This window comes from Panthera pardus, unplaced genomic scaffold (assembly GCF_024362965.1).
Source record: "Panthera pardus isolate Hobbes unplaced genomic scaffold, ASM2436296v1 HiC_scaffold_2, whole genome shotgun sequence".
In the NCBI taxonomy this organism is placed as follows: domain Eukaryota; kingdom Metazoa; phylum Chordata; class Mammalia; order Carnivora; family Felidae; genus Panthera; species Panthera pardus.
Genome location: NW_026526765.1, coordinates 91,470,260 through 91,486,551, shown reverse-complemented (window position 1 = coordinate 91,486,551; position 16,292 = coordinate 91,470,260). Strand labels below are relative to the sequence as shown.

Sequence of the window (16,292 nt, the reverse complement as noted above, 5' to 3'; positions counted from 1 at the left end):
TATTTATAACACACACAAAAATCAACTCAAAATGAATTAAGGACTGGAGTGTAAGATCTGAGGCCATAAAACTCCTAGGAGAAAACATGGTGGGGGGGTCAGCTCTTGGGATCAGTCCTGGGATTTTTTTGGGGGGAATTTATACCAAAAGCAAAGGCCAAAAAGCAAAAATAAACAAGTGGGACTACATCAAATTAAAAAGCTTCTGCATAGGAAAGGAAACCATAAACAAAATGAAAAGGCAACCTACAGAAGAATATTTGTAAGTCATACATATGATTAAAGGTTAGTATCAAAATGTATAAAGAACTAACATAATTCAATAGCAAACACATAATCTGATGAAAAACAGGTGGAGGATCTGGGGCACCTTGGTAGCTCAGTCAGTTAGGCATCCAACTCTTGATCTCGGCTCAGGTAATGATCTCATGTTTCATGAGATCAAGATCCCTGTCAGACTCTGCACTAAAAGTGGGGAGCCTGCTCGAGATTCTCTCTCCCTCTCTCTCTGCCCCTCTCCCATGCATGCACACATGCATGTGCTCTTGCTCTTTCTCTCAAAATATATAAACTTAAAAAAAATAGGTAGAAGATCTGAATAGGCATTTTTCCAAAGAAGACATACAAATGGCCAACAGGAACATAGAAAGATGCTCAATATTCCTAATAGTCAGGGAAATCCAAACAAAACCAAAATGATATATCACTTCACACCTGTTAGAACGTCTAATGACAAAAGACAAAATATGCCATGTGCTGGTGAGGATGTGGAAAAAAAGGAAAACCTTTTATAATGTTGGTAGGAATAGTGTTCCAGCCACCACAGAAAACAGTATGGAGGTTCTTCAAAAAATCAAAAATAGAACTACCATATGATGCACCAATTCTACTTCTGGGTATATATCCAAAGGAAATGAAAACAGGATCTCAAAGATATCTGCTCTCCCATGTTCACTGCAGCATAATTCACAAGATCCAAGACATGGGAACAAACCAAATGTCTGTCAATGAATAAATGGATGAAGAATATGTGGTGCATTATATGAAACAGAGGCTTATTCAACCATGAGAAAGAATATCCTGCTTTTTGCGACAACATGAATGTACCTTGAGGGCACTATGCTAAGTGAAATAAGTCAGACAGAGAAAGACAAATACTGTACTTCATCACTTAATATGTGGAATCTTAAAGAGCCGAATGCATAGAAACAGAAACTAGAATGGTGGTTACCAAGGCCTGGGGGTGGGGGGTGGTGGAGGACGTGAGGAGACGTTGGTCAAAGGGTACAAGCTTCCGGTAAAGAGACAAATAAATTCTGAGGATCTAATGTATAGCACTGTGATCCTTGTTAATAACAATGTATTATATACTTCAAAGTTGCTAAGAAAACAAATTTTGAATGTTCTCACCACAAAAAAAGAAATGGTAATTATGTGACATGATGGTTAGCTAAAGCTATGGTGGTATCATTTTGCAATATATAATTGTATCAAATCAACATGCCTTACAGCTTAAATTTACTCAATGTTATATGTCAGTTATATCTCCATAGGGCTGGAAAAGAAAAGTAAAAAGTAAAACGTGTTTATTCATTGTAAACGACTCAGATAACATAGTAGTAAAGCCAAAAGCACATAGTTCTCTCTACTCCCATCCCTAAGCTATAATCATGACTAATTTTAATACATCCCACAAAACTTCTTCTCTGTTTAGCTCTGCTCATTTTAATCTCATATTTTTTAACTATAAAAGAAATGAGGGCATATTTTTTTTTTCAGTTAGAAAATCATTACATGGGTTTAAAATACCCACCTTCTTTGATTCTCATTCTTGAACCCTAGAAGTAGCCACTGTTAGCTCTTTTTTATCTTTGCTGAAATTGATAAACACTCTCTCTGATATTTGTTTTACGCAAATTGACAGAAATGGCATGTTTTTCCATACCTCATTTGTACTGCTTTACAACACATTTCAGAGACTGTCAGCATAAAGACACTTCATTCTGCTTAGCAAATCCATGGTATCAAATATATGAGTATGGCATAATTTTATATGCAGTTCCATACCATAGGATATTTAGGAGTTTTCAAATTTTTCCAGTTTCCAATTTCCAATTACAATTACGAATTGATCACTATTGTACCAACACATTTGTGAACTTTTACTTGTACTGGAAATAAAACTTTAGAAATGGGCATATGCTTCAAAAACTTATTAATAATGCCTAATAGTCTTCCCAAAATATTATAGCAATTTTGAATACCACTAATTGTATACTGCCTTCATTATGGTTGGGGGCATTTGGCCAGGACTGTTTCCAAATTAACTTACATTATTATAAGCAATATGTAAGCAAATTTCCTTACAGTATTGTAAGCAAAAATACATATGATTTCTGTTCCTCTTTAACGAAAGCAGTTTACAATGTTGGTTCCAACAAGTAAAAAACCTCTCAGTTCTTGTCACCTGGGAAGGAAGATAAAGGATGATCTGCTTAACTGCATAACTAATCCAAAAGATATACAAATTTGAAGGCTCTTAAAGCTTAAATTCTCTTCTGAGTGTGGGCCACAATGTTAGTGTGATGGTTGGCAATTTTCCCAGACCTGGGGTTGGGAAACTCAAGAGACATGTCAGTAGACACTAAATCGTCTCCAGAGGACCTGCCTGCCATCCTGTCCCCTTCTCCCACATCATAAGCTTGGAAGACTCTTTACTGGAGATCATTAGAATTTGGAAGCATGGAGTCAACACACAGATGCTGCTGGATCGTATCAAAATCCTTTGTTAAATGGAAGAAAAAGAGGACATACTCTACGATCTCTCTCTGCAGTCAAAGAAAGAGGGAGAAAGATCTAGAAATCAACAGTAGCTATCTCTATATAGGGAGGTTAAGGGAGTATTTAAACAGTAGTCACTGTGTTTATCTTTATTTTGTAATGTTTCCTAGAATTATATACCCTGCTTTTTTGTAATAAGAAAAAACTTAATTAAAAAACTCACAACATTTAAAAATCCAATTAGCAGTGAGGTAGAAACAGAAACGATAACTACCAAGGTTGAATTGAAAGAAACAGAGGTTAGTGAGTATTATGATGGACCATGAATGTTTAATGTTTACTTAATGCAAGGAATACTAAAAATGCGATTGTAGGAATCCAGCCTGAGCTCATCATATAACACATCACAGCTGTGAACTTTCAAGGTTTGTCATAGTTGTTAAACTCATGAGCTTGAGGATATATAGATACTTGTCAGTGTATGCTGATATTGTTTGCTTATTTTATGTGGTGTTCTTTGTCAGTTGGAACATCTCTTTGATAAAATTAATGCATAACTCAAATCTAATTCATTTCTTATTTTGGTTGATATATTTCCTTAAAAATTTATCTATTGTATTTAATTTTTATTTTATTTATAAATTAATAATAACACCAACAACTATAAAAGCTAATTCTTAAGCCCTAATTATATACCAAGAATTGTTCTAGTCACTTTATAGATACTATTTCATATAAACTTCATAGGAACCATATGACATAATATTTTCATTTTGGTGAAAAAAATAGTTAATAAGAAGTAAAGTTATATAACTTGCTCCAGATTCCTCATTTAATGAGTAATGCCATCTATATTCAACTCTGTACAATCTAATTTATTATTCTCTGACCTAGAATCTGACAGAATGAATGAAGTCATATCTATGGAGTAGGCAGAAATGAAAACATTATAGAAATATAAGTAATGGTCTGGATCACTAACACAGCCCAATCCTGAAGAAAGATCTTACTCATTCATCCAATTCTTGATTCATTTAAAAATAATTTATTGTGCTTCTACCAGATTCAAGGCACAAGGCTAATTAGTGTGAGTTAAACTACAAACTTATGACACAGTTCTGGGGTACCTAACTTCTTTCTCAGATTTCATCTAGACAACTTAAGATTAATCTTTTCTGGGTTTTCCAAAAGAAGAGCAACAGACAAAATTGACTCTATTTGAAGATATCATGTTATTACTGTGAACTTTAATGTGGAGTTAAAATGCCCCCTTAACTCTCCCTTTAAAAAAAAAGGACTTAGTTTATTACAGAAAGAAAACTAATGCTGATGTTCAGAGGATCTCTCATGAATGATTTATGCACCTTTGATTTTCCCTATGAAGCAACTATTTATTGATATGTTGTAAGTTTGTAAGCTACTGAGATTTAGTTTACCTGTTGAGAGAGAATTTATTTTATTATGTTCATTTCAAATCCCTTACCTAGTTTTTCACTTTGATTAATAAAATTATGTCTCATACTTTTTAAAGTAATTACTTAATAACTAAATCAGCTACATTCTAATACTATGGGGAATGGAATTCCATTTTAGTAACTTTATTGGCATGATAAAATCTAGGAGCATTTCCAGGGTCAGTATAAAAACTCTTCAGGCAGGATGACATAATTCACAGCAGTCAAAGGAATTATAGACCAAACCCTCAACTGGAGAAAGATTCAGATTTGCTACCACTATATTCTCTGAATATTTTCTTGGAGCTTTTCTTCTCCTTGACTTAAATTTTTCAAAATTTTAGTTTTATTCTTTAACCGAAAAAATAAAAAAGAAAATCGGGAACTACTCACAATTCATCTTCTATAAAGGCATGGAATTAAAACTTCAAGAAGCACCCAAGTTTGTGGCAATAACACTTCATGGGGTGGCTTCAGAGAGGGCAGTGGCTGTGCCTCTGTGTCTCTACAGCTCTCCGGGCTTTGCTTGTCTCGAGTGTCTAATGAGCTCTCAAAAGGGTTTCTCATATACTGCCAAAAAGACGTCACTTAACCTCTCTGTGCCTGTTACCACATGTGTAAAATGAATAATAATGGTAACTATCTGATCAGGCTGTGCTGAGAATTAAATCAGTTAATATTCATAAAATTCTTAGAAAAATATCTAGCACATAATAAGTACTACGTGTTAAATAAATAAACCCATAAAATCTACTTGAAAGGTGAGACACAGCATTGCCACAGTGCCCTGAAAGTTCTCAACCACACTCTTTGTTTTACAATTACCTACTAATGCAAGCTCCAAGCCTTGCCTTTCTAGTGGCTTCCCATGGTAGCAGTCCCACGGCACTGTCTTCTTGCATGCTTCTAGGTAGATGTGCCCACCCATCTTCTTGTATTTCTGGGTCTTTATCATACGAGAAGAGGTTATGCCACCGTGTTTCATACCTGTACAATTATTCCTTGTTTATAATCTTAATACTACTTAATATTCTTCCCAGTATGCACAAGTATACTTTAGGTTTAAAAGACATCCAAGAGCTTAACAAGTAGAGATGAACTGACCTATTTGTCCAGTCTTTGTATGGCTGTTGACTTTGATGCACATCTGCTTTTCCTCAGAATGCTATATTTCTGATTTAAACTGTGCTATTTGAATTTGAACATCCTAAAATATTTCAGAATCATTTTTACCATTCAACACGTAACCTCTCTATATTCACCATTTTCCAACAATATGCTGGCCCAATTTTCCAACTATTGAGAGATTACTTTCAGTAACATGTGAAGGAATATCTTATGGATTTATTTTAAAATACACTAGAAAAAATAAAACCAGCATATGAAATCCACGTTATGGATATTATTGCTAACTTCATTTGAGGAAAATGTGAAATGATTTAAAGGAAATATTAAAAAATTTTACATAACAATGGGGCAAATAAATATAGTAAGCATCCTTGCCATCATAACAAATGACTGATTTTTGGAAACACTATACACCAATGAAAATCAACATCCACAGGAACAACCACACACACACACACACACACACACATACACATAAAGAGGAAGATCTTTAAGCACACTAGTCATCAGAGTGGTAATGACAAAGAATTCATTGCATTTTGTAGCAATTTAATTCTCCTAGCACATGCTCACAAATGCATATTTCTTTTCAATCTCACAAAATAATCCTTTGACTTAGTATATAGATCATATCCATAGAATTTCAGACATAAAGAGGACCCCAGAGGCATGTAATCTACCTCCATGTTGTTTAAACGAATTAAGGGAGGTCTAGAGACACACTGACATGCCCAGCTAATGAGTGGCACATTTGGGATTGGAATCTTAATCTCCTGAACTCCTAATCAGTGCTTTTTGTTTTCTGTTTTTGTTTTTTAACCACACCACACCACCTACTCCACAGTTATAATTCTTTCAAGGGTGGAAAATTGAGTCTCTAGTGCTAATGAACGACTAGAAAACCCAGTTTCAATAAATCAAGCCCCATGCTGTTTCTACTCTCTACTTAGCCACTAGCATAAGAATGTAAGAAAATCCACTTTGCAGGTTTCATTCAGTAGAGCTTTCTTTTGGTCAAATGTGGAAAATAACTGATTGTCACAAAAGTCTTGCACCAGTTTTGATTTCCTACCTTAACCACTCATTTAAAATATAGTCTGTTCATTTAGCAGCACAAGAAAGCAATCAGAGGGATCTATAGAGAATGTATTAACATATTCTTAGCAATCACTCTCAATTATGTATAACTTATAATTTGTTGGTTTCATTTACAAATTGAATTCCCACTGAATGTTTTCTCTCTTATCCCCACCTGAATTGATTTCAGTGTGTAATATCTGTTAGATATTAAAAGAACACTCTTAAAGTTCTTTATTTTTATTCCTAAGGCAATTTAAAGAATTGTAGAGGTGATAATCTAGAATACTTGCAGCTCTAATAAGTGATTAAGGAAGCATCATTATTCAAAGACAGTGGATATGAAAGAATTGCAACAACTAGACAAATATGTTAACTGAGTCCCTAGAGGGAGGTAGTGAATGATTTTGACAAATGCATTTTCAAAACCAGAGATCTGATAGGTACAAAAGTAAAAGTAAACCTTAAGCATCAACATTTTTCTTGTCAAACAGGACTATTAATACTAGCTCAGGGCCTCATTACGGCAAGACTGAACTACTTTTTATTCATTGGATTTATATATTTGCTACAGGGAGTTTTCCTAGTTAACATTTTTCATGCATGAATATTTGGTAAGTTTTCCCCTTATATTAGTGGGATCTCATTTTCTTACTGCTCTGCATCTTTTAAAGCCAGCCACAACTCATCTGCTGTTTTCCTTTTAAGCACATGTCTGGCCCCTACAGCCTGGTCCTCTGCCACCTCATCCTACTGTACATCATCTACTTTGTTGGGTGCTTATTCATATGTGTCTCTGTGCAAAACTTGTCATGTGCATAAAGTTATCCAGGGAATCCCCATAGAAGAAATACGGCTCCCTAGTTCTAATCCAGTTTTGGAAGACTACAGTGTAAAAGCATCACTAAAGTTACAGTCAGACAAATCCTAGAAAATATTTACATCCCCTTGCTTACAGATTTTCACCATGAATTCAAGGTATGTCCTCAGAATTCTCAGCTCTGGTTGTTAATTCTCCCCATTTTCTTAATCTCTCACTGTGCTTCAATTACTCTTCTATCATTTTGTAATCCTTTTCCTTATAATCTGCCAACACTAATTTATTTGCTTTTGATCTCTTTATTTTTACTGCTATCTTCATTTCCTCAGTGGTATTATTCTGCTGATATACCTCTTGACTTTACATAAAAGTCAAGTAAAATTGGTTTTACATAGCACATTCTAAGAACAAAAAAACTGAATCAGGTACCTTTTTAGCCATTTAAATTTTTTACACACAGTACCTATAAAAATTACAACTTTGTTATTCTCTAACCTTGGTCCATTACCACCACTAGTCTTAATCCTATTCTATAAAGTAAACCATTGTGTAAAGTAAGTTTCAAAATTAAAAAGCTCATGTCACTTTTTGCTTAATTAAAATTTTAATTATTTGCTATTTTATCTTAAAGAATCATATTTCTTTATAAAAATGTTACTATGCATTTACCTTCACCTTCAAATATGTAGTGACTAAAGTCATTAACACTGCAATTTGAAATATCTATATTGTACTTCTTAACATTTCATAAAATATAGTTCAGTATGACTATCACGATTTTTTCATCCATTAATTCATTCAATGTGCCTGTTCATAAGCACCTACCTGTGCCTCACACAGTGAAATAGCAATTTACAACATCATAGGTGTTTTTTCTACTATTTATACGGGGGCCTTGTAATATCTTTTACTTCTCAAAACTTTGAACAAAAATGAAATCAAAACAGACTCTTTTAATGTAGAAATGAGTTTCAATGCACAGAATGGAACCCCTAACTTTGAAAGTTAATTCACATTACCATGTAGTTATTAGAAACAATGTATGCCCTTCTATTAGTACTAATGCTCTGAAGTACTGTCCCTGAAGACTCAACCTTTCAATGTCTTCATCAGTGTGACTAGAATCCTAATAATACATGTTTGTGTGTAGCATATTTCCCCAAATAACTGAAAGCAGTTATACAAATGTCTTTTCCCTTCAATGGCCCATATCAATGACACAGTCTAGATGGTTGGCTCTATTATATAGACAGAAAAGCTATATGCAAACACACCTAAAAGCAAACGTCTGTAAATGATCTTAAGGATGAACAGAGTTTGTGAAGCAAGAGTGGATGGAAAGAGAAGGATCTGTGCAACAAATGCAAAAGAGTGGAAGCATAATATAACAGGGTGCGTGTCCCTCCTGTGGGTTTCACAGTGCATTTCATTCATTTAAACCACTGCTTCTGGTACTAAATACAGCATATCCACTTGAGCATATGGATTGAGTCTATTTGTGTTTCTTGCATCAATCTTGGCACAAAAGAGGGGCTCAAAACTGATCTGGACTTCTATAGAATCAGATGGGCAAAATTACTTCCTCAATGTCATAAACTTGCACAGAAATGGCTGAAAACTGATATTGTTTTCATTCTTTTAATGCAAATCAACATACTGGGCATCTACCATGTGTCCCAAAGTATGTCAGGTATAGGAATCACAGGAAAACTGTCTGATGCCCCCAGTAGTGAGAAAAGGAACCATTAACATATCCGTGGGTCCACCGTTACTTCTTAGATGCCAACCTTATCTTGAAGAGAACGAAATTCTTCACAGAATGAAAACACAAAGTGTGGGCTGTCAGCGCATAACCCATTTGCCTTGCACAAGTGAGTTTGCATTAAGTAAACGCAGATCGGCTGAATCCTCTCCGGAGGAGCAGGGATTTCCTGCCTTTCTCCCTATGTTCTCCTTAGCATTACTGACAGAAAGTGGCTAACAACGGTCCCACCCAGGTTCCCTGCTGTTTTGGAGAACATGCAAAGGACAGTGTTGTACAAGTCAAGGGCTATTGGCTATAGGAGCCAGTTCAACCTCTTCCCATCCCAGTTCTACTACCTTTAGCCTTGTCTCTTTGGTAAGACCCTCTCTGCCTCAGTTTCTTTTTCACTCTTAAATTGGGAGACTTAACTGGGACATCGGAATAATGTATATAAAGCAACTAGCACAGTTCCTGGTGCATAAAAGGTATTCAATAGTTATAAATTCAATTCTTCCCTTCCCCTTTCGTGAAAGAAAAATTATTCAAATCCTGTGTTAGAATAAAGGTTAAGTCCAAGTCCCTTGAGTGAGAGGAAATAATTTAAATATACGTGGAGTAATCACATCAAAACAATGTCTTAACTGTTAGTAAACTCTATCAATAAAAGAAAACCTATACTTTCCCTAGAGAAGTTCCCCCAGCATCCCACCAACATGCTAAAAATTGTTTTCTTCTATTTTCTTTAAAACTCCTGCTATGTAGATTAGCGTAAAGACTGCAATCTGCATTCTACTTATGCATTCTTTATTTGTATGCAATTGTATGTACAGAGATTACTATCACCATGTACTGCTAAACCTACAAAGGCTGATGCTTTATGAACAGATTATGCTACACTGTGCATATCTTAGAACTGTTCCTTTCTTTATTTGTAGTCAGAGCTACTACTAGTAGAACACTTTTGTGTTCGTAACACTGCCTCTCCGGTTTATTTGGGATGGATGCTTGCTCTGGTCTGAAAGGAGCTTTGCCCCTCCCTAGTGCTCTGCCTTGGTCTCCTAATTACTCCTGTGACCTGCTGCCCATAGCAAAATCACAGGGCTGAAGCTTCTTTCAGATAGTTCTCCCATCTGCTCTGCTGACACCTGCTCTTTTCCAGCTCCTATTCCAAAATTGTTTGAATACTCTATTGCTGCCCATTATCCCCTGATACTTAGGAATTCCATATTAAGATGAACATTCTTTCATTGCCAGTGCAATGACACACACCAGGACTTAATCCCTGGGGTTTCTTTCCTGCTATTTAATGTACCACTGCTGAAGAACTGATGCTACCCAGTTTTCAGAGAAGTCTGAAAGCTGCACATTTCTAATGCTTTATGGTGCTTGACGCTTTAGCCACAATGCTTTTGATCCTTCCCATGTGACTTGTATCACTGGAGGACAATGGCTGAGTGAGAGAAAGGCAAAATGTGTTTTTGTATTTTCACTCTCTATAAAATCCCTAGCAAAGAACTGTTTCCTTTTAATCAGGACTCATGTCCTTCTTGGTTCTTCCCTTTCCTTCACCTTTACTGAGTAGTAAGGGGTGTCATTTTTTTTTTTTTTGAAAGAGAGAGAGAGTGTGAGTTGGGAAAGGGGCAGATGAAGTGAGAGAGAGAGAAAGAGAGAGAGAGAATCTCAAGCAGGCTCCACACTCAGCATGGAGCCTGATGCAAGGCTCACTCCCATGACCCTGGAATCATGACTTGAGCCAAAAATCAAGAGTCCTATGCTCAACTGACTGAGATACCCAGGAGCCCATAATGGGTGTTATTTAGAAATATAATGAGGGATAACAATAGCAACTCATAGTAATCCTACCAGAAACCATAAGACATGAATGTCCAAGTAGTATATGGGGTGATACAAGGATGGATCTGGAGTCCACACACCTATGTTGAAATGACAGCTACACTAAGTATGAGATGTATAACATCGCATCAATTCAATAATTTCTCTAGAGTTTAGGTTCATCTCCTTGAAACTGATATCATTAGATTAGACAGTGATCATCTAGCAAGCACTCATTCAATGGTGGCTGCTATTTTAATAGTATATTCTAATGGTTCAACTTCTCTACAATGTTTTCTGTTATTATTCTACTTGTCTGTATAAGTTTTTCTTGGTAGACCATATTCTTATGACTATCAATGATGATATCTTTGCTTCACTGGTGAGCTACTGCCTGAAAAAAAATTTTTTTCTATCACTTTTTCACACTGTGACTATCAGCACTATATTGTGGTAAGAATGTGAGCCCTGAAATTCTGTCCTCATTACAGACTAGTTTTGTGAACTTGGGAAAATCACTTAAAATCACTTGTTCTTTTCAAGGTCACTATGAAAGTCAGATGAATTAATGTTTGCAAAGCCCTCAACAGTGACCGGCACATAGTTAGTGTTCAATAAATGATAACTATCATCAACTACTGACTTTCCATGATCTGTGGAAGGGATCTGGTTTGCTTTCCAAAGTGTCTTATGTTACTTTTTCTCATCAGTTTAGTCTCACTAAATTCGATTTCTTACCTTCGCTGTGATCAACCGAATTTAAATGTGACCTTCAAGAGTTCAGGTACTTTATGTATAGGCTACCATCTAAATCAGCTCAAAGTGGGAAAAAATAATTTGACTACAAATAGAAGAGGATGGGCTATACCTTGTTTGATATCATTTCATTCACAAACATACCATTCATTTGTTTTTTGAATGCCTTTTGCAACCCATATTCCCTTTCAGTAATGGGCAGTCTAACCATTTTAGATCTCACTTTAATATAACTCTTGTATTCATCTTATCCTAATGCCATAATCCACATAAAACCCTCAGCAAAGTATCTAATCAGTGCTTAAAAAAATGTTTGCTGTTAATATGATTTGTGGGTGACATCTGTGAGCACAGTGTGGAAATGGCAAACGCACACTTGGTGTTTTTCTGCATGGGCAATTGTATGTACACACTTGACTACAGTTTGTTCTCTGCTGGTTATCACAACCAGGCTGCCTAATTCTGGCTCTGCTAATAAATGGTTACCACAGGCAATCCAAGTACTTATTTTCAAATTATGAAATATTTCAAGAAAACAGAGAAGTATGAAGATTAAAATAACGAACCTAACATGTATCTACCACCTAACTTTGCCAAATTTTAGCATTTTGTTTCATCTTTTTAAAGCAAAAACAGTAAAAACATAGTTGTAAGTCTGTCCTCATCCCTCCTGATTCCATTCCTTTCTCTTGCTTATTCTGCAGAGGAAACCACTAAATAATTTTAATATCTATCATTTTAATACATGATTTATGCTTTTACTACAGAAGTATAGATCCACACAAATCTAGAGTCTTACTGTACCCTCTAACCTTTATGGACAGTATTATACTGAATGTATCCTTCCACATTTTTCTTTTTTCTCAGAAGCTGTTTTTGAAGTTTATACATATTTACACATAAAACTCCAATTTGTACATTTTAATTGCTTGATAGCAGTCTATTGTATAAATACAGTATACATTATTTACCTGTTCTTCCATATATGGTTCTATAGGATGTAAGTTTGTCCTGTTTTGCTTTTTGTCTTGCCATTACATTTTAGTATGTTTCTCCTTATAAACCGTGCAAAACTTAGCATATATACCTACAGGTAGAGTTACTGGGTCTAATGATATGCATTTACTAAACTATTTTCAAGTCACTCTTCCAAGCAGTGGCACTTACTTATATCCCACCATCAGTGTGTGGGTCTCCACCACTCCGCATTGTGGCAACACTTCGCGCTGTTTAGCTTTTAATTCTCTGCGAATTGATTGGTATAGAATCATATCACTTTATTTTAGTTTGCATTTCCCTGATTACTCTTAAGTTTTCTTCTGTTTATTTGAGGAAATTGACATCTGTAGTTAAGTATCCAATATTGATATTCAATGACTAACTCTCCATTATATTGGTTTCAGTCTGTTTCATATACTTATTGAAAAACTAGTGCATATCAGCTATATCAATGAATTTGTTCTTGAAATTACCTAATCAAATGTCATGCAGGAAAAATAAATGGATACAAGTAAATGGCTATTGAGTATTCTTATTTTTTTAAACCAACATGTCACTGAGAGAGAAGAGAAGCTGGTAAAAGTCTGCATTGGGCTGCAATGTTCAGTATTCAATTATAAGAGCAAATATAAAGTATAAGAACCATATTAAAAAGTGACTATAAATGTCTGCTAAGCAAGGTTACAGTTTCTTCCCAATTATGCAATCTCATATGGGTATTTAATAAATGGCTGCTGATAATATAATAATTATAACATCATGGTGATAATCATTATAATAATTATAAGATCAGTTAACTATTCGTGTTTATGTTGTAAGAATTACAACATGGTTGTAATTTTCAACATGAATGACTGCTCTCTTTTTAAATAAACAATTTTCTTCATCTTAACTCCACTTTAGTCTATAAGAAAAAACTAAGATAATTTTTTTTCCTGGGGAATCTTCAAGGTCTCTTACTTCTACTTATTTTGTAAGTGTTAATTTATTTATTTTGAGAGACAGAGAGAGACAAAGAGACAGAGACAGAGACAGAGACAGAGAGAGTGCACCAGGGAGGGGCAGAGAGGAGAGAGAAAATCCAAGCAGGTTCCTCATTCCTCACTGTCAGCGCATACCCTTCGCTCAATCCCACCAACTGTGAGATCATGACCTGAGCCGAAATGAAGAGTTGGACACTTAACTGACTGAGCCACCCCAGTGCTCCATTAAGGTCTCCTACTTTTATTTTTTTATTTTTTTATTTTTTCAATATATGAAATTTATTGTCAAATTGGTTTCCATACAACACCCAGTGCTCATCCCAAAAGGTGCCCTCCTCAATACCCATCACCCACCCTCCCCTCCCTCCCACCCACCATCAACCTTCAGTTTGTTCTCAGTTTTTAAGAGTCTCTTATGCTTTGGCTCTCTCCCACTCTAACCTCTTTTTTTTTTTCCTTCCCCTCCCCCATGGGTTTCTGTTAAGTTTCTCAGGATCTACATAAGAGTGAAAACATATGGTATCTGTCTTTCTCTGTATGGCTTATATCCTACTTTTAAACCTAAGTATGACCGCAAGTTTTCCTTCAAAGGCCATGTTAAACTAAATCAGGTTACAGCTTAAGCCTTCAGGTTGCACCATGTACTTTAAAAGGAAAATATCAATTATTTAGAATTACACACAAATTCTTGTTCACATTTCTGGACATTCTGAACTACTACTTGTAATTCACTAATCTTTCTCAATGCCTCATCATCATTCAGCAACATGGAGCATTCTCTCTTTGGCAAACACACCTTTTACATATATTCTTAGTTTCCTAGAATATATTTCTAGTTTTCTTCTTACTTCTCTGGCCAGTTTTTCTTTGTCTTCTTTGTCAACTGGTTATCTCAATTTAGATATGTCTATAGCACCACAGGTTGATTATATTCAAAATTGAATGTATGCTCCCTTTAACGATTCCTAAAACTTGATTCTTCAGTGAAGAGCACAACAACTCATTCACTTGCACAAGGCAAGGACAGACGTGTGCTTGTCCCTCATCGCCAGCATCCTCATCAGCAAATCCGTTCTGTATTCTACCTCCTAAGTTACCCTGGAATCTACTCCCCTCCATCCCCACTCCTAACATCATTGTCAAACTTCTGTACTGTTGACGCTCTCTTTGCCAAGAATCCCCACCCTCCTCCTTTTCAGTCTTCATTTGTTACCTATGAACTGACCTTCCCAAGTCCTAGCTGCCTTCCCCACACTCATTCCACATCTGTTTCTGGTGAAGTTACTCCTCCCCAAACCCCCATGGCATGTGTCCTATGACACTGCTACCATACCCAAGCACTCATTCTGTTTACTGGTCCTTCCTCACTGGGTCACAAAATCTTCGAGGATAAATGTCTATCCTTCATCACTTTATTGCCAGCACCTAGAATGGCACACAGTACCATAATCACATTCAAAAACTGCTTGCTGTAAGAATTGATTATAATGAATCTCATGAGATGGCCATTATTAAGGAAAGTAGTCTTAGGGCTATTTTGTTGCTTGTTCTCTTTTGTTGCTCTAAGAAATGTTTCTGCCTGATAGAACAATCATTTTAAGTTCTGAAAGTGTTAAATAGTTTTGTCCTAACATCACAATTAAGAGCACTGCAATAAAAACAAAAGTCTTGAAGAATTCAGACCAAAGAGCATAATTGGAAACAGATGCCACAGCTCATTGTTGTAATGCTACCTTTGTTACCAGTACAACTAAGAAAACACTGTCCTGTTCCTTCCTGAAAGATATATTTTTTGATTTGTAGCTAAGTATCAGTTACCATCCAGAAAACAAAGGGAAAAAAATCTATAAAAACTATTATTTTCAGTGACATTCTGTGTACGCGAGAAAGCTCTGTGATGGGTTGAAATTTAGTTTAACAAACAAACCAAACAACTGTCACAAGAAGTCGATATCTACAAGAATGCTCCTAAAGGTATAGGTAAGGGAATCTGTGTTTAAAAGTACTATGATAAAAGTATAGTTAAACTATACACATAAGTCTGTGTAACAGTAAATTAAAACATATCTGAATAAGTGGGCCCCTTTTAAATGTCAAAAAATAATAAATATTCACATAATCTGAGTTTTAAAAGAACACTTTTAATGTTAAGAAAAAGCTTAATGACAAAATACTACCATTAATTTAAACTAAGTTTAAGTGTTCTAACCAGGGTGCCTGGGTGGCTCAGTTATACATCTGGCTCTTGATTTCAGCTCAGGTCTTGATCTCATGGTTGGTGGGATTGAGCCCCACACTGGGCTCCACGCTAAGCAAGGAACCTGGTTAAGATTCTCTCTCCCATTCCTTCTATTGCCTCTCTCTCTTTCTCTCTCTCTCTCTCTCTCTCTCTCTCTTAAATAAATAAATAAATAAATAAATAAATAAATAAATAAATAAATAGGAGCATTGCTGATTACAAAGCAGTGACCATGTCTTAAGGGCTTTGCATCCCTTGTACCTAGGTCAGCATCTGGCACATAGTAGGTATGCAATAACTAGGCAGGTGAATGAGCCAAAAACACTTTGTCTTTACAATATTGAAAAATTAATGTTGTTCATATTACCTGAGACAATATATAAGGAAACCATAATGAAAAGATAGTCTTAGGTTAGACGGATGCTTCTAGGTTGCTGAAAATAAATTCCATGTTAGCTTCTCAAATGTTTGGACATAC

The 16,292-nt window shown here is 35.6% G+C and overlaps 1 protein-coding gene across 2 annotated transcripts in view; it reads right to left on the bottom strand.

Annotated features, from left to right (window-relative positions):
• EDIL3 (EGF like repeats and discoidin domains 3) overlaps positions 1-16,292 on the bottom strand; it is a 416,155-nt gene that overhangs the window by 308,180 nt on the left and 91,683 nt on the right. The window lies entirely within an intron of this gene.